Source organism: Phytophthora cinnamomi (assembly GCF_018691715.1).
Source record: "Phytophthora cinnamomi strain GKB4 chromosome Unknown Contig61, whole genome shotgun sequence".
Classification (NCBI taxonomy): Eukaryota; Oomycota; class Peronosporomycetes; order Peronosporales; family Peronosporaceae; genus Phytophthora; species Phytophthora cinnamomi.
Window position 1 is genome coordinate 68,921 of NW_027150994.1, and position 19,064 is coordinate 87,984.

The following is a 19,064-nucleotide window of genomic DNA, read 5'->3' on the forward strand; positions in this document are numbered from 1 at the left end:
TGTCGGTATCCCACTTCGAACGCTGACACTACCCCGCTGATCTGTTGCGCCTTTCAAAAGCACTTGTCTTGTAACTCGACGAGGTGGGGAGCACCAAGGCACACCCTTTGTAGAAAGCCCATGCGACGTAGAGTCTTCGGCTCACGATTGCATTCATCTCACGAGTGCATTATGCTGGATTTAGTACAATAGAAGCAACAATACGGGTAAAAGAAGAAGAAGAAAAGGAAGAAGGAGATACTGGTTCACAACACTTGTATTGCTCTGCTACGCAAACGAAGACTAAACTCATAAACATTGATACCCAGAACAGACGCCTCGAGCTCTGTGGGGTAGATGAGCGCGAGGTCACACGAACACGAAGGAGGCGTCGTCCCCCCTGCACGCTCTCGGATGCATCTCGCGCGTCGATCGGCTGATCGAGACGGACTTTGTTGTCCATTTATTCCTCTTCTGAGCGGAGCTTGCGGTACGCGTTCGCGTTCGCAGACGCTGACGCGGTTGCCGTGGCGCCGCCGCCGTTCGTGCTCGGGTAGGCCGCTGCAGGAGCGACTCCGTTGTAGCCGTAGCCGTAACCGGGGCCGTACACGCCGACGCCAGGGCCGTACACGCCGACGCCAGGGCCATAGACACCAGGGCCGTAGACGCCCAGGCCGCCCACTCCGACACTTGCCACACCGGGGACGCCCACGCCGACAAAACCCGGACCACCGATCAGCGTCTGGGCCACCTCCCGCTCTGCGCGGACGCTGCTTGAGAGGGCCACGGCGGCGATGCACATGACGAAGATCTTGCCGGTGCTGAGCATGGTTGGAGTTGTTGTTGTTGTTGTCGAGGAAGTGGGACGTTGGCTCGCGTGGGTGAAATCGAGAATGAGGAACAGGTCAGACTTGGTGGCGACGATCCTCGGTGAGTTACGTGTTGGTTTGCGGTGGTGGAATACGCCGACGCGAATGTGAAGGATGGTTCGAGCTGGTACAGCATCGGCCTTCGGGGAGAAACCGGCTGTGCTGTTAAGATTCGGACCCCCATACGAAGTTGCTCGATCGGCAGCGCCGCGCCTCATGAGCCGGATGGGCTTCAATATGGTAGTGTTGTGGCAGGCGCCTTTCGGTGCTACATGTGCGGTTGGCGGTCGGCTTACACGTCGTCCTATGCAGGAACCATCAACGCTTCGGGAGTCAAACCGCGTGCAGCACCTTCCTTACTTGTCGACCACTCTAGGGCGACGGACATCGTGTTTGCTACACCGTGCTGCCGCAGTTGTGACCAGCTTGACGAAACCCGATCGACGGTTGATCCCAACGATCGATCATCCTGTTCTGGTGTGAGCTTTCCATTTGTACTGAAGTTTGTATGTATTATGTTGAAGTTGGGTTCCACATAGAGGAGCCCACCGCACCGGATGGGCCGACAAGAAAGTCGATGCGTCTGCTGAAGATCACAGCAGAGATCCTGATCGGCCCAGCGATCGATCTACTCAAGCGTTCGGACGCGCAAACATGTGCTGCCCTGGTGAACAGCATGAGCTCTACACTGACGCGATGGTCAACAATTTCAATAACGATAAGGCGTATCATACGGTGCGGTTCCCACGGAGCTCTGCACGAGCTATTCAGTGTTTTGGTATCCGGATTGTGCCACGAGGCATCGGCTCGTTCAACGTGGTTCGGATATCGCCTCATTCTCCAATTCACCCTCGAGCCTCAATCACTCGAGACGAATCTTCGCTAGAAAATCGTCTTGTGCTGCGTCGGACCCGGCCCAGTTTCCGCCTACAACAACCATGCTGAGCAGCACCAAGATCTCCGCGATGTGCATCGTCGCAGTGGCTCTCTCGAGCGGAGCGAACGCTGAGAGGCAGGTTGCCGAGACCTTCGGTCTGCTTGGCCTCGGCCTCGGCCACGGAGTCGGCGTCGGCGTCGGCGTCGGCGTGGGAGGCGTGGGCGTGGGCGTAGGCCCTGGTGTGTATGGCCCAGGCATCGTCGGCCCAGGCGTCAGCGTCGGTGTGCCGGGCATAGCCAGTGTCGGTGTTGGTCTTCCCGGTGTGGGCGTCGTGGCACCCGCAGTTGGCGTTGGTGGTCCAGTTGTTGGCGGCCCCGCCGTTGTCAGTGGCCCCACAGTCGGTTATGGCGCGCCTGCTAGTGGCAACGCGGTCTCAAATGCCAATGCCAACGCCGGTGCTCCTGCTACCTCCGCCTCCACGGCAAATGCTAACGCTGGCGCGCCTGCCACAGTGAGCGCGAATGCCGACGCCGGTGCTGGCCCTGGCGGCAACGGTGGCACGACCAAGACGGTCACGGTGACGAACAGCGACGGAACCGCCTCTGCGACCACTTCGAAGACCAGCGGTGGTGCGTCGGCAAGTGCGACTGCGACGGCCTCCGCGGGCGCAAATGCGAACGGTGGTGCGAATGGAGGTCCGAGCGGTGGGCCGGCTGGAGGCCCGAGTGCCGGTCCGAGCGGAGGACCGAGTGCCGGACCTAGCGACGGGGGGAAGACCGGAACCGGCGGCGCAGGCGCTACTTCTCAGAAAGCGTACCGCAAGCTTCGCTCGGCAGAATGAGTGATTCTCCGCTGCTAGACCCTCTTTGTCGCGCGTGCGCTTCCCGGTGCGTTGGGAACGCACCCACAGACCTCGGTTTGATGCCTAGGTTCATGTCGTTATTTGTTGATGAGTCTCGATCTTGTAAATCAATCACGAGTGTTGTTTAACCACACACACACACACACACACACACCTTGCTCTTTACCTCACGCCCAAAGCCTCCGGCATCGCGTGCTAGTCCGCACTAGAATTTGACAAGGCATCGCGTTGCGGAGAACACCAACAACGATGCGGTAGACGCTTCGTATGCACGAAGTGCCATTATTAAAGCATCGGAGAAAGGGGCAGCCAAGTCCGACCGGGGAAGAACACCAATGTCGGTATCCCCACTTCGGACGCTGACACTACCCCGCTGATCTGTTGCGCCTGTCAAACGCACTTTTCTCGTAACTCGATGAGGTGGGGAGCACCAAGGCACACCCTTTGTAGAAAGCCCATGCGACGTAGAGTCTTCGGCTCACGATTGCATTCATCTCACGAATGCATTATGCTGGATTTAGTACAACAGAAGCAACAATACGGGTAAAAAGAAGTAGAAGAAGAAGAAGAAAAGGAAGAAGGAGATACTGGTTCACAACACTTGTATTGCTCTGCTACGCAAACGAAGACTAAACTCATAAACATTGATACCCAGAACAGACGCCTCGAACTCTGTCGGGTAGATGTGCGCGAGGTCACACGAACACGAAGGAGGCGTCGTCCCCCCTGCACGCTCTCGGATGCATCTCGCACGTCGATCGGCTGATCGAGACGGACTTTGTTGTCCATTTATTCCTCTTCTGAGCGGAGCTTGCGGTACGCGTTCGCGTTCGCAGACGCTGACGCGGTTGCCGTGGCGCCGCCACCGTTCGTGCTCGGGTAGGCTGCTGCAGGAGCGACTCCGTTGTAGCCGTAGCCGTAGCCGGGGCCGTACACGCCGACGCCAGGGCCGTACACGCCGACGCCAGGGCCATAGACACCAGGGCCGTAGACGCCCAGGCCGCCCACTCCGACACTTGCCACACCGGGGACGCCCACGCCGACAAAACCCGGACCACCGATCAGCGTCTGGGCCACCTCCCGCTCTGCGCGGACGCTGCTTGAGAGGGCCACGGCGGCGATGCACATGACGAAGATCTTGCCGGTGCTGAGCATGGTTGGAGTCGTTGTTGTTGTCGAGGAAGTGGGACGTTGGCTCGCGTGGGTGAAATCGAGAATGAGGAACAGGCCAGACTTGGTGGCGACGGTCCTCGGTGAGTTACGTGTTGGTTTGCGGTGGTGGAATACGCCGACGCGAATGTGAATGATGGTTCGAGCTGGTACAGCATCGGCCTTCGGGGAGAAACCGGCTGTGCTGTTAAGATTCGGATCCCCATACGAAGTTGCTCGATCGGCAGCGCCGCGCCTCATGAGCCGGATGAGCTTCAATATGGTAGTGTTGTGGCAGGCGCCTTTCGGTGTTACATGTGCGGTTGGCGGTCGGCTTATACGTCGTCCTATGCAGGAACCATCAACGCTTCGGGAGTCAAAACCGCGTGCAGCACCTTCCTTACTTGTCGACCGCTCTAGGGCGACGGACATTGTGTTTGCTACACCGTGCTGCCGCAGTTGTGACCAGCTTGACGAAACCCGATCGACGGTTGATCCCAACGATCGATCTTCCTGTTCTGGTGTGAGCTTTCCTTTTGTACTGAAGTTTGTATGTATTATGTTGAAGTTGGGTTCCACATAGAGGAGCCTACCGCACCGGATGGGCCGACAAGAAAGTCGATGCGTCTGCTGAAGATCACAGCAGAGATCCTGATCGGCCCAGCGATCGATCTAGTCAAGCGTTCGGACGCGCAAACATGTGCTGCCCTGGTGAACAGCATGAGCTCTACACTGACGCGATGGTCAACAATTTCAATAACGATAAAGCGTATCATACGGTGCGGTTCCCACGGAGCTCTGCACGAGCTATTCAGTGTTTTGGTATCCGGATTGTGCCACGAGGCATCGGCTCATTCAACGTGGTTCGGATATCGCCTCATTCTCCAATTCACCCTCGAGCTCAACCACTCGAGACGAATCTTCGCTAGAAAATCGTCTTGTACTGCGTCGGACCCGGCCCAGTTTCCGCCTACAACAACCATGCTGAGCAGCACCAAGATCTCCGCGATGTGCATCGTCGCAGTGGCTCTCTCGAGCGGAGCGAACGCTGAGAGGCAGGTTGCCGAGACCTTCGGTCTGCTTGGCCTCGGCCTCGGCCACGGAGTCGGCGTGGGCGTGGGAGGCGTGGGCGTGGGCGTAGGCCCTGGTGTGTATGGCCCAGGCGTCGTCGGCCCAGGCGTCAGCGTCGGTGTGCCGGGCATAGCCAGTGTCGGTGTTGGTCTTCCCGGTGTGGGCGTCGCGGCACCCGCAGTTGGCGTTGGTGGTCCAGTTGTTGGCGGCCCCGCCGTTGTCGGTGGCCCCACAGTCGGTTATGGCGCGCCTGCTAGTGGCAACGCGGTCTCCAACGCGAATGCCGGCGCACCTGCCATCTCCAATGCTAATGCCAACGCCGGTACTCCTGCAAACGCGATCTCAAATGCCAATGCCAACGCCGGTGCTCCTGCTACCTCCGCCTCCACGGCAAATGCTAACGCTGGCGCGCCTGCCACAGTGAGCGCGAATGCCGACGCCGGTGCTGGCCCTGGCGGCAACGGTGGCACGACCAAGACGGTCACGGTGACGAACAGCGACGGAACCGCCTCTGCGACCACTTCGAAGACCAGCGGTGGTGCGTCGGCAAGTGCGACTGCGACGGCCTCCGCGGGCGCAAATGCGAACGGTGGTGCGAATGGAGGTCCGAGCGGTGGGCCGGCTGGAGGCCCGAGTGCCGGTCCGAGCGGAGGACCGAGTGCCGGACCTAGCGACGGGGGGAAGACCGGAACCGGCGGCGCAGGCGCTACTTCTCAGAAAGCGTACCGCAAGCTTCGCTCGGCAGAATGAGTGATTCTCCGCTGCTAGACCCTCTTTGTCGCGCGTGCGCGTTGGGAACACACCCACAGACCTCGGTTTGATGCCTAGGTTCATGTCATTATTTGTTGATGAGTCTCGATCTTGTAAATAAATCACGAGTGTTGTTTAACCACACACACACACACCTCGCTCTTTACCTCACGCCTAAAGCCTCCGGCATCGCGTGCTAGTCCGCACTAGAATTTGACAAGGCATCGCGTTGCGGAGAACACCAACAACGATGTCGTAGACGCTTCGTATGCGCTAAGTACCATTATTAAAGCATCGGAGAAACGGGCAGCCAAGTCCGACCGGGGAAGAACAGCAGTGTCGGTATCCCACTTCGAACGCTGACACTACCCCGCTGATCTGTTGCGCCTTTCAAAAGCACTTGTCTTGTAACTCGACGAGGTGGGGAGCACCAAGGCACACCCTTTGTAGAAAGCCCATGCGACGTAGAGTCTTCGGCTCACGATTGCATTCATCTCACGAGTGCATTATGCTGGATTTAGTACAATAGAAGCAACAATACGGGTAAAAAGAAGAAGAAGAAAAGGAAGAAGGAGATACTGGTTCACAACACTTGTATTGCTCTGCTACGCAAACGAAGACTAAACTCATAAACATTGATACCCAGAACAGACGCCTCGAGCTCTGTGGGGTAGATGAGCGCGAGGTCACACGAACACGAAGGAGGCGTCGTCCCCCCTGCACGCTCTCGGATGCATCTCGCACGTCGATCGGCTGATCGAGACGGACTTTGTTGTCCATTTATTCCTCTTCTGAGCGGAGCTTGCGGTACGCGTTCGCGTTCGCAGACGCTGACGCGGTTGCCGTGGCGCCGCCGCCGTTCGTGCTCGGGTAGGCCGCTGCAGGAGCGACTCCGTTGTAGCCGTAGCCGTAACCGGGGCCGTACACGCCGACGCCAGGGCCGTACACGCCGACGCCAGGGCCATAGACACCAGGGCCGTAGACGCCCAGGCCGCCCACTCCGACACTTGCCACACCGGGGACGCCCACGCCGACAAAACCCGGACCACCGATCAGCGTCTGGGCCACCTCCCGCTCTGCGCGGACGCTGCTTGAGAGGGCCACGGCGGCGATGCACATGACGAAGATCTTGCCGGTGCTGAGCATGGTTGGAGTTGTTGTTGTTGTTGTCGAGGAAGTGGGACGTTGGCTCGCGTGGGTGAAATCGAGAATGAGGAACAGGTCAGACTTGGTGGCGACGATCCTCGGTGAGTTACGTGTTGGTTTGCGGTGGTGGAATACGCCGACGCGAATGTGAAGGATGGTTCGAGCTGGTACAGCATCGGCCTTCGGGGAGAAACCGGCTGTGCTGTTAAGATTCGGACCCCCATACGAAGTTGCTCGATCGGCAGCGCCGCGCCTCATGAGCCGGATGGGCTTCAATATGGTAGTGTTGTGGCAGGCGCCTTTCGGTGCTACATGTGCGGTTGGCGGTCGGCTTACACGTCGTCCTATGCAGGAACCATCAACGCTTCGGGAGTCAAACCGCGTGCAGCACCTTCCTTACTTGTCGACCACTCTAGGGCGACGGACATCGTGTTTGCTACACCGTGCTGCCGCAGTTGTGACCAGCTTGACGAAACCCGATCGACGGTTGATCCCAACGATCGATCATCCTGTTCTGGTGTGAGCTTTCCATTTGTACTGAAGTTTGTATGTATTATGTTGAAGTTGGGTTCCACATAGAGGAGCCCACCGCACCGGATGGGCCGACAAGAAAGTCGATGCGTCTGCTGAAGATCACAGCAGAGATCCTGATCGGCCCAGCGATCGATCTACTCAAGCGTTCGGACGCGCAAACATGTGCTGCCCTGGTGAACAGCATGAGCTCTACACTGACGCGATGGTCAACAATTTCAATAACGATAAGGCGTATCATACGGTGCGGTTCCCACGGAGCTCTGCACGAGCTATTCAGTGTTTTGGTATCCGGATTGTGCCACGAGGCATCGGCTCGTTCAACGTGGTTCGGATATCGCCTCATTCTCCAATTCACCCTCGAGCCTCAATCACTCGAGACGAATCTTCGCTAGAAAATCGTCTTGTGCTGCGTCGGACCCGGCCCAGTTTCCGCCTACAACAACCATGCTGAGCAGCACCAAGATCTCCGCGATGTGCATCGTCGCAGTTGCTCTCTCGAGCGGAGCGAACGCTGAGAGGCAGGTTGCTGAGACCTTCGGTCTGCTTGGCCTCGGCCTCGGCCACGGAGTCGGTGTCGGCGTGGGAGGCGTGGGCGTGGGCGTAGGCCCTGGTGTGTATGGCCCAGGCGTCGTCGGCCCAGGCGTCAGCGTCGGTGTGCCGGGCATAGCCAGTGTCGGTGTTGGTCTTCCCGGTGTGGGCGTCGTGGCACCCGCAGTTGGCGTTGGTGGTCCAGTTGTTGGCGGCCCCGCCGTTGTCGGTGGCCCCACAGTCGGTTATGGCGCGCCTGCTAGTGGCAACGCGGTCTCAAATGCCAATGCCTACGCCGGTGCTCCTGCTACCTCCACCTCCACGGCAAATGCTAACGCTGGCGCGCCTGCCACAGTGAGCGCGAATGCTAACGGCGGTGCTGGCCCTGGCGGCAACGGTGGCACGACCAAGACGGTCACGGTGACGAACAGCGACGGAACCGCCTCTGCGACCACTTCGAAGACCAGCGGTGGTGCGTCGGCAAGTGCGACTGCGACGGCCTCCGCGGGCGCAAATGCGAACGATGGTGCGAATGGAGGTCCGAGCGGTGGGCCGGCTGGAGGCCCGAGTGCCGGTCCGAGCGGAGGACCGAGTGCCGGACCTAGCGACGGGGGGAAGACCGGAACCGGCGGCGCAGGCGCTACTTCTCAGAAAGCGTACCGCAAGCTTCGCTGGGCAGAATGAGTGATTCTCCGCTGCTAGACCCTCTTTGTCGCGCGTGCGCTTCCCGGTGCGTTGGGAACGCACCCACAGACCTCGGTTTGATGCCTAGGTTCATGTCATTATTTGTTGATGAGTCTCGATCTTGTAAATAAATCACGAGTGTTGTTTAACCACACACACACACACCTTGCTCTTTACCTCACGCCTACAGCCTCCGGCATCGCGTGCTAGTCCGCACTAGAATTTGACAAGGCATCGCGTTGCGGAGAACACCAACAACGATGTCGTAGACGCTTCGTATGCGCTAAGTACCATTATTAAAGCATCGGAGAAACGGGCAGTATATCGAAGGCTTCAATAGCCTGATGGCTGTCGCTTCTTATCTCTCTCTTGTGCTTGAGATCTCGCTGCAGTTTCAATATGGTCTCGTTGGTCGGCTTCTTTGGATTGGAAGACCCCGGCTCGCGATCAGTCATAATAGCGGGTCCTGGGTTCTTTAGAAGGCGAGTTGTGTAGTGGGTCTAACTTGACTCACTACTTTAGCTTACACGTTGCGCAACGTGTATGAGGAAGCGCAAGTACTTAGTAATTACGTAGGTTAATTATATTTGAATACACAAATATAAGTTAACTTAGACAAGACTCCAAGTAGCTAGTTTAAGGTAAAATGAGAACTGTATTGCTTGTAAATTGATCTTCCTCTAAAATCTGCTGAAAACTGTTTATCATTTATGAAAGGGTTGACAGCGGCTGGCCCGCTAATATGCATGTCTCTGATTGGTAGAAAGATGCTGCTTTCTACCAATAGGATCTTTGGGTATGTGTGGACCACTCACTGTGGTGGTCCACTTCAATGTATCCATCGGTGTGTCTTACACCAATGTGAGGAAGTATCCAAAACGTTTAACAGATAACCTATCTGTTAAATTCACAAGTGGCTTGCAGCCACTTGTACGTGTAACCCCGTTACACCATCCCCCCCTTATAAGGTTAGACGCGCGGGGTCCCCGCACGTCAATCTTTGGAATTGACCATTCGTCAATTCTCCGCGTTTGAGAAGAAACCCGCGCTCATTCAACGATGAGCGCGCCTCAGAAGAAGTCCGCAAAGTCGGTGGGGAGTCATCTCTCCATCGACGACTACTTCGAACGCCAGAAGGCGAAGTATGGCGACGTCGTCGACTTCGACGACGACGCTGAAGACATGGAGGGCGAGGAGGACTCGCCCTCAAAGCGTAAAGACTCAGTGTCGAGCGAATCGCTCGACCCTCACGCCAAGAACGTTCGCCCGCGTGAAGGGGACGAATCGGACGCTTCGAGTTCGAAGCGTTCGCGTACTGAGAGTGATACCCCACTCGCTTCAGCTGGGGCTCTCAGTACTCCGCGCGCTGCTGCTGCAGCGCGTGATGTTAAAGCTCAAGGCTCTCCGCGCGCTGCGCCTGCAGCGCGCGATCCATGGATGCCGTCCGCGTCCGAGATCGCGGACCGGTATGGGAACTCGGTACCTCCGAATGAGGTGCCGCTGTACGTATGCAGCGCCATCAAAGATGACGCTGTGGCTGCCGAGCTGCACTTTGATGCGGAAACGCATCAAAGGCGCGATTACTACATCGGACTCTTTCATGAGCTCCGATGGTTTCAAAGCAAGAAGACCTCTTCTCGCAGCAAAGTGCCTGAGTGGCAGGCACTTTGTCAAAGCTAGAACGCCTTTGTTGAGAACTTCAACAAGAGGCCGAGTGCTTACCGTGATCGGATTAAGCAAGCGCGTGATCGCTTCGAGACGTACTCGAAGCGTGGAAAGCTGGAGCAACTTCATGTTGCTGCTGAGGAGGCAAATGTGCCGTGCGCTGTGCCCGAGGGCTTTCAGTGCACGAAGTGCTTCCCAGGCGCGGTCCGCTTGAGCGACCGCGACCTGAACGGGTACACGTCGTTCCGTGTGCCCGAGAGTCTCAAAGAGCTCCGTGCTAAGTTCTTAGCACGTGAGGGTTCGGGCGCTGGCGATGATCGCAGCGCTCGTGTTACTTCCGCTGTGCCAGCGCGTACTGCTCCTCGTACGCCCTCACCATTTCCGGAACGTCCTCCAGCAAGACGTTCCGCGGTTCCCATGTATCTTGATGGGGAGGAAATCCTCTCCAACGAATACGAAAACGAGCCCCTTGAGGGTTCGTTTTCGGGATACTATGGTCAACAATCCGCTCAACAATCCAGCGGGTTGAGCCGTGGGCGTCACGGATCGGCGGTGGCGGGGGTGGGAACACGCCCCGGGTATGATCAGCCCCGGGCTGATCAGTATGCGCCTCTCCACGACCGGGTGACCGCCGTGGAGCGTCTGCAGGGCGCTGAGTTCGCCGCCCTGAAACAGGAGCTGGCGAACCAGAAGGCTCAAGTCGCGGCGGTCTCGCAGACCGCCTCGAATATCCAGGTCGAGCTGGGGACCCAGATGAAGGGGTTGCTCCAGCGCGTCCGCGCGCTGGAGGAGAGGTTGCTCGTCGCCGAGGCCAGGTCCTCCGCTTCTGCCTCGGCTCCTGCCGAGGCTTCGGGTCAGCCGAGCTAGATGGCTCGTGCTGCAGGTATGGCTTCAGCCGTCCGACGTAGAAGGTCGGATGGAGGCGCATGCTAGACGGTATGTCTAGCGTGTAAATGTTGCCGTGCCGTGCCAACACAGTGAACGGCCCGATGAAGCGCGGAGCAAGCAAGCTTGCTCCGAAATCCGAAACTGCATGTCTAGGCAGGTTTTGTGTAGCTAACAAAACTAATGAACCAACTTTAAATTCATTTGTGTTGCCTCTGCCCGCATTGTCTGCGTTCAGCTTCTGTTGATCAACAGAAGCTGCTATTGTGTCTTGGACAAACCGAATCACGGCTTGTCTTTTAGTGATGAAACTGATTGCATCCGAGCTGAAGTCATTCAGCTCGCTCTCCGCTAGAGGCCCGGCCTCTGCGTGGTTCTTTGCGGTGTCTGCGCCCTGCGCAGACCCGTGGTCTTTGTCCTTGTTGTTGAAGGAGCCTGAGCCCTGCGCAGACTCATGTGGTTTGTCCATTGTTGCAGCTGACACTGTGCAAGTGTCAGCGGTTTTCTGCGGCTGCTGTATTGCAGTCGTAGATCCTCCCCCACTTAAAGTGGGAGCCATCACTCCGAGCAAACTCGGTAGGCGTGGATGCCGCATGGCATTCACGTAGAACGGTGTATGCCCGGTCGAGGCATGCACTGAGTTGTTGATGGCAAACTCTGCCATCGATAAGCACTCGCTCCAGTATTGGAACGAGTGAGCGTAGCTCTTCAACATATCGACGAGCACGCGATTCACGCGCTCGGTTTGACCGTCCGTCTGCGGATGATCCGCAGTCGACATGGAAAGCTGGCTCCCAAGAAGTGTAAACACTTCTTGCCATAGATGCGCTGTGAAGCGCGGGTCTCTGTCCGACACGATGTCGGACGGCATGCCATGGTGTTTGAACACCATGTCGACGAGCAGACGGGCTGTCTGCTTCGCGGTCACCTCTGCTGGCACCGCAGCAAGATGTACCATCTTGCTGAAACGGTCTACGAAGACCACAACACCGGTGTTCCCTCCGCTATCCGGGGGAAGACCAAAGATGAAGTCCAAAGACATGGACTTCCAACACTCCGACGGAGTCGGTAGTGATTGCAGTGGAGCCTGCGCGAATGGCGCAGGCTTTACGCGTTGGCATACCTCGCAAGCACGGATGTACTTGCGCACCCACTTATACTGGTGGTGCCAGTAGAAGTCGCGCGTGAGAAGGACGTATGTCTTCTCACGTCCGAGATGTCCCGCAGTTGGGGCATCGTGATACTCGTACATGATCCTGAGTCGCAGGTCATGGTCATTTGGCACGACAACGCGATCCGCGTTGTCGTCGACTGCATTGTAAAGTAGTAGTCCGTCGTGCACACGAAAGCGGTGTGCACGCGCTCGAAGGTGCTTGGGCAGTTTCTGACGGGACTTGGCAGAAGGCGCTGTGCCATAGGCCAGCAAGAGTTTCGCGTCCGCGTCGTGCGCGTACGCGGCCTTCACATCATCCAACAGAGATGATGTGGGTTTGCTCGATCGCATGGCGTCAATGGCATTGACGTCAACAGCTTCTGCATAGCCCGGCCGACGTGATAACGCGTCGGCCACCACGTTCAATCTTCCGGGTTTGTATTCGACCCGGAAGTTATACTCCGCAAAGAATGAGAGCCATCTCGCCATTCTTTGTGAAATGTGTGGCGACTTCACTGCGGTACGCAGTGAAGCATGGTCGGTGTAGACCACAAATGGTCTACTCCCAAGCAAATACACTCGGAACTTTGCGAGTGCGTATTTCATGGCAAGGAGTTCCTTGTCCTGTACCGGATAGTTGCGCTCAACTGGCTTCAGCTGACGCGATTGGTAGTAGACGACACGATCACGGCCCTCGTGATCGTGCTGCATCAACGCGCATCCGATTGCAAAGTCGGATGCGTCACATACGACGTGGAATGGACGATCTTGGTCGGCTACTGCCAAGATCGGTGCCTCAGTCAAGCCCCGCTTGACTGCATCGAATGCCTTTTGGCAATCGGGTGTCCAATTCCACACAGCTTCTTTCTTAAGAAGTTGTGATAGCGGGCGGATCTTGCCCGCATAATCCTCCACGTACTTGCACAAGTACGTGACCAAGCCAAGGAACTGCCTCAGTTCCTTGACACTTGAAGGCGTTGGCCATTCATTTATCACTCTGACCTTTTTCGGGTCAGGGCGAACACCATTCTTCCCTACGAGACACCCGAGGACGGGTATCTCGCTCGCCCCGAAGATACACTTCTTCAGGTTCGCGTAGAGCTTATGTGTTCTCATAAGCTCAAGTAGCTTCCGGAGATGCACCCTGTGCATCTCTACGTCGGTCTTCCCGTCCACAGCCCGGCTGTGGATGAATACATCATCGAAGTAGCTCGGTGCGAAGTCGCGCACCGAGCGCAACAAGTGCGTCACGCACCTGTTGAAAGTCGCAGGGGCATTCTTAAGCCCCTGTGGCATTACTAGCCATTCCCAGAGCATGCCGCTTGGCGTGCTCACTGCCGTGAGAGGGATATCGCTCTCACGCATTAGGATTTGATAAAATCCATCTCGCAAGTCGAGAGCACTGTAAACGGTGCTCCCGGCCATCGAATCGATGATAACATCTTTTCGTGGTATCGGCGTCTGCGCCGGTACCGTCGCATCGTTCAGCTTGTTGTAGGCATGAACGATGCGCCATCCGCCCTGTGGCTTCTTGACACAGAACGTCGGAGCACTGTGCGGGGACTTTGATTCCCGCACTTGTCCTGCTTTACGACGACTTTCAAAGAAGTCGTCGATCGCTTTCACTTGTTCTCGCGGCAGTGGCCACTGCCGCGTGACACAGTACTTCGTGCCCGGCACGAGATCAATCTCGTGCTGAATGCCCTTATCCTGCGGAAGCTCCGCAGGAATGTCTTCCGGGAGTACGGCTTTGTACTCCCTCAACAATTCGTAATAGGGTCTCGACTTCAGCGAGTCCCAACCTTGTTCCTCGAAGCGCTCTCGCTTCGTCTTCGCACTGAGAGTGTCTTCACTCTCAGTGGTATTTCCCATGAAGAGCTGCCTCAGCTCTTCGCTCTCGCTCGCCGTTCTTTCGCTGTCCGAAAGAACGCAGACTTGCTCGATGCGTCCATCGTGCAAGTCGCGCGTGAAGCGCTTCCAGCTCATGGCTGGAAGCGAAGTCAACTCCGACGCCGTCGTCGGAGGACTAGCGAGTTCCATGTCACGATACTGGAATCCAGTATCGGTGCGCGTCAAGACGCTTAGCGTCTTGACATTCGGCGTCACCGCCTCAGTCTGCCCAGCAGACTGCTCTTGTTGCGTCTCGGTCCCGGACCGAGACTTGCGCAGCGTTTTCCGCTTGCGCCGTCTTCTTGTTGTGCGGAGCCGGGCTCCGCACAGTTGTACTTCTGGTCCAGGCCCGGCCGTGGACAGTTGTTCGCCGGCAGACCCTGTCTGCGGGCGCGCGATATCAAGCCCGGCTTGACCGCATGGCGCTTCGTCGTGCAGCCCGGCTGCACGACAGCATGCAAATTGCGTCAGTGCGGTACGTTTGCAACCGTCCGCACTGTTTGCAGCGTCAACTCCCGGAGTTGACACGCCTTCGTCACCTCGACGCCATTCATTGGCGGAGCCCCTCATGACCGAGGCTGCGTCGGCTCCCGGAGCCGACGCGTCGTTGTCGACCTGACCTCTTCGGGTCAGGGACTGTCCCTTACACGCTTGAACGTGGGTGTTGGTTCCCGGAACCAGCACATCTTTTTCTTCCGACGTCGGCAGCATTGCCGACGTGGGTCTCACTTGTGCGCGCCCTCGCGCACCTCTTGGGCATTCCGGGACAGCGGCATTAAGCGCTGTCTCGACTGGTGAGCCGCGCGCACCTGTTGGTGCGTGCGCTGCGGTAACAGGGCCATCGCTCTCTGTTCCGCTGTCGCGGCCAAAGCGCACGAGCGTGCGCTTCTTCCAGTCTATCACCGGATCATGCCGTGCAAGCCACGGCATGCCCATTACTACGTCGAACTTATCGTCCAGGTCCAGGACGATAAAGTGTTCGACAAACACTCGTTGTTTGTACGAGAAGCGCACGTTCACGACGCGCTTCTCGGTTTTGACGATGGCACCTGTTGCCAGTCGTACCTCCAGAAGACTTCGAGGTGCATCTACCTCCTCGAAGTCAAGTCTCGACAGGCTTCGTAGTCGAACAAAGTTGTTCGACGCGCCTGAATCTACCAAAGCTCGAAGAGAGTCACTCGCTCTCTTCGAGTAAACCTTCAAGATGACTAGGTTCGGCCTGTCATCTTGTTTCTTGCAGTGAGAGCTGGTCTCACTGGGGGCTGCAGTCCTTAGTGTCGCGTGCCCGATGTCGGCACGCGCGACTGCATTACCAGTAGGGCGCCCCGCGCCTACTGGATGTTCGCGTTTTTTGTTGGTCCGCGGCGATGTCTAGCATCACCACGACGGCCACCTCCAGGGGGCATGGGAGCTGTGCACTCCCGTGCAAAGTGACCGATCCTTCCGCAACGGAAGCATCGCACGTTACCTCCCTGCTGCTGGTAACCAGCAGTTGTTGCATTCGAGAGGTCCATTGGTTCTGGACCTCCCGGCCTCGCTACCGGGCGCGGTTGCGGCCTCGGTGCGTTTACATGGAGTTTAGCCTGCCGCAGGCTAAACTCTTCTTGCATGGCAAGGGTGATTGCAGCTTCGAGAGTACTCGGGTACTCTCGGAAGAGATAGGTCTTCACGGGCCCATCTCTAAGTCCCTTCATGAACGTGACGACCTTGGTCGCCTCGTCAATCGGGTTAGTCACGATATTTGATACCAAATATCGTGCGCGCTGCGCGTAAGCATGGACGTCATGCTTACCCTGCTGAAGGTCGAGGAACTCCGCCCTCGACCGGAACTCATTTTGCGGGGGCTCAAACGCTTGTTTGAGCTCCTCTTTGAACACTTCGTACGTGCTGAAGCACGTAGGATCGGAGAGTCGGCGTCCATACGCCCAACTCCTTGCGCGTCCGCCAAGGCAGGACATGGCGAACGCGACCTTCGACAGCGGGTCGACGATGCGTCGAGCCGCTATGGCTGTGTCGAGTTCGACAAGCCATCGGAGGAGAGGCTCGCCCTCTCTTCCCACGTAATTGCTTACGCTCAACTTTAATGGTTGAGCACGCGGTGTCGTCCCTGACGACGCCGTCACTGAGGAAGCAGCGTCACGCTGCTCCTTCATGATGAACCCCAGAGCAACACCATGTTGCTCCGTCGGCGATAGCGTACGCAGCATTGTAGCTATCGCCGCTTCTCCAATGACTGTTGACAGTCGTTGGAGGGCCTCCCACTCTGGGTCAGACAGGTGGGGGCAGTCGGCGCGTGCAACATGCGTTGCAGGCGTGTTGGAGCTCTCCATGGGCACCTCCGTGCTCATGTGGTTCTCGGCTCCGCGTTCGTACACCGCGTACGAACGTCAAGCAGTCGGTCGTTGGACGGACTACAAAGTGCTACCAGGTGTAGTGGGTCTAACTTGACTCACTACTTTAGCTTACACGTTGCGCAACGTGTTTGAGGAAGCGTAAGTACTTAGTAATTACTTAGGTTAATTATATTTGAATACACAAATATAAGTTAACTTTAGACAAGACTCCAAGTGACTTAGATTAGGTAAAATGAGAACTGTATTGCTTGTAAATTGATCTTCCTCTAAAATCTGCTAAAAACTGTTTATCATCTATGAAAGGGTTGGCAGCGGCTGGCTGTCAGAGCCCCGCTAATATGCATGTTTCTGATTGGTAGAAAGATGCTGCTTTCTACCAATAGGATCTTTGGGTATATGTGGACCACTCACTGTGGTGGTCCACTTCAATGTATCCATCGGTGTGTCTTACACCAATGTGAGGAAGTATCCAAAACGTTTAACAGATAACCTATCTGTTAAATGCACAAGTGGCTTGCGGCCACTTGTACGTGTAACCCCGTTACAAGTTGCGGATGGTGCCTCCGCTCTCGAAATGGCCTTCTTGTTCTGAAGCTTGACGAGCATGTGACGAGGCTCGCTCAGATCTTTCCGGCGAACCCGTCAATAGCCTGCCGCCAACGCAATCTATGTCCCACGCACGACCCTTAGTGGATGGGAGAGGGCAGCTGGCTTCAAGGAATCGCCGCTTCAACAAGAACTGGCTCGGAGACCATGAACACACTCTCGCCCGAAGCCCCAGGTCTCAGCTGGGAGGCTCAGCTATTTCGCTGAGACTATTGCGACTATGAAGCCACGATGACTGAAGTTGACTATGGATTGGCTTGACTCCTGTGAAGTTTGGATTGCGGTCACTGGTGAGCTACGCTGATCTCAGACGTCCCGGATAGACACCTGTTGATGGCTGGATGCGTGGCAAACTGAGCCGACCTGGTCTCAGCTGAACTCGCTGCGGGTCGGCTGAGAGTCGGCCAACTTTGGTGGTGAAGGCGCTGAAGTTTCCAAGTCTCAGCTGGAAGAACTGAAGTCCCCGGGTCTCAGCTTGAATCACTGAGACTAGCTGGTCTCAGCTGAAGTCAGTTGGCTTCAGATATCACTACTCTGAGCTTGGATGGTCTCAGCCGGAACAGCTGGAATCTGTATGTCTCGGCTCAGATGTTTCAGCGGGATATGCTTGGGCTCAGCGGACGCTCCGGAGTCTCAGTTTGGCGACCCAGGTTTCAGATGATGCGGACACTGGTGGACGCTTATGTCGGGAGTCTCGGCTGGAATCTCGCCTGAGACAATGGGGGCTCAGAGTGGCCGATGGGTACACGGTGAATGCGCGCTGCTGGAGGGTCGCGTCATCAAATGATGACGGACTCATATATCAGCCGGGATGGGACCAGCTGTACCCGGGTACGACACACTTTCGACCAATGAGTCACCGGGGATCGGCTACTCATCACTGAAGCTTCGTTGAAGATCTGCCGAACCCATGCCTGACCACGCTGGATTTTGCTGAGCTCGGCCCATTATTGGCTAAAACTCAGGTTGAAGCGCCGAATGCCTTAGGCACACTGGCAGCTCTCAGGATGGTCTTAGCACCCCTTTGTGGGTGCTCTCTGAACGGCGCTGTGCGCCCCCACTTGATAGGTCTTTGTTTGCATGTGTAATAATTGAATCAGAATCGAATTTGCCCCGAAGGACGCAAGTGGGAGTGTTTCCTTGTGTAAAAGGGTGCCGAGGACCGGTTCCATCAAAATTCAACCCCATATAGTCTTTTTGGGTGTACCTCAGTGCGAGGAGGAGCTTAATTAGCTATTTTATATTATTACGTGATCTGGACGACATTACCGACACGTATTTCGTATTTTCGGGGAGTAAGTGACTCTCCTGAGGTTTCGGCGGAGCGACTACGCGGGGGCTGAGATAGGCTCAAGTCTTCAGTGCGGTTGCTGAATTTCGCTCATTTTGGAGCGTGGTGCGCGGGCGTCCCTGGGTGCAGAGCGAGAACCCATACTACGGAAAGGCTCAAACCGAGCCAATTTTCTCGGGGCCACTCTAGGTCTGAGGGGTGAATGAATACCTGTGGAAGCGGCTCTCAGCTGGAGCCGCCGGAGGAAGTGAAGAAGCTACGGAGACCAGGTCCAAGGTCTCGGAAGAGGTGGACAAGTTACGTGTGGAGTGTCGTGTTTTGTGTTGGAGAAAACCCGGGGCAGATTGGGTTGGACACGTGCGAGCTGAGACCTGTTGAGTGGGGAGCAGATTTCGTTTGGAGAGCGCTGGAGACATCTGAAGTGGGAACAAGGTTGCTGTGGCTGGCTGACGTCTGGGCCCAAAGCGTAGCCCTAGGAAGAACCGTCAAGGGGATCGCAACGGAGGTGCACACGCCGCGCCTGACCAAGGACCGGAGCTGGGGAGTTTCATCCGAGCCGTCGTTGGGCTCAGCTGAGGTATTTCAGCTGAGACCCCAAGACTCTGAACCTTCTGAGCTCTAGTCCGACGTTCGGCGGTCTACGTTTATTCAAGGTTCCATCTGGAAAGCCGGGAATTTGCCCGCACCTCGCCACAATCACATGCTCAAACATCGTCGACTCACCTACTTTGCGTTTACTCCGAGCTGCTCCTTCAGACTGCCATACTGGTT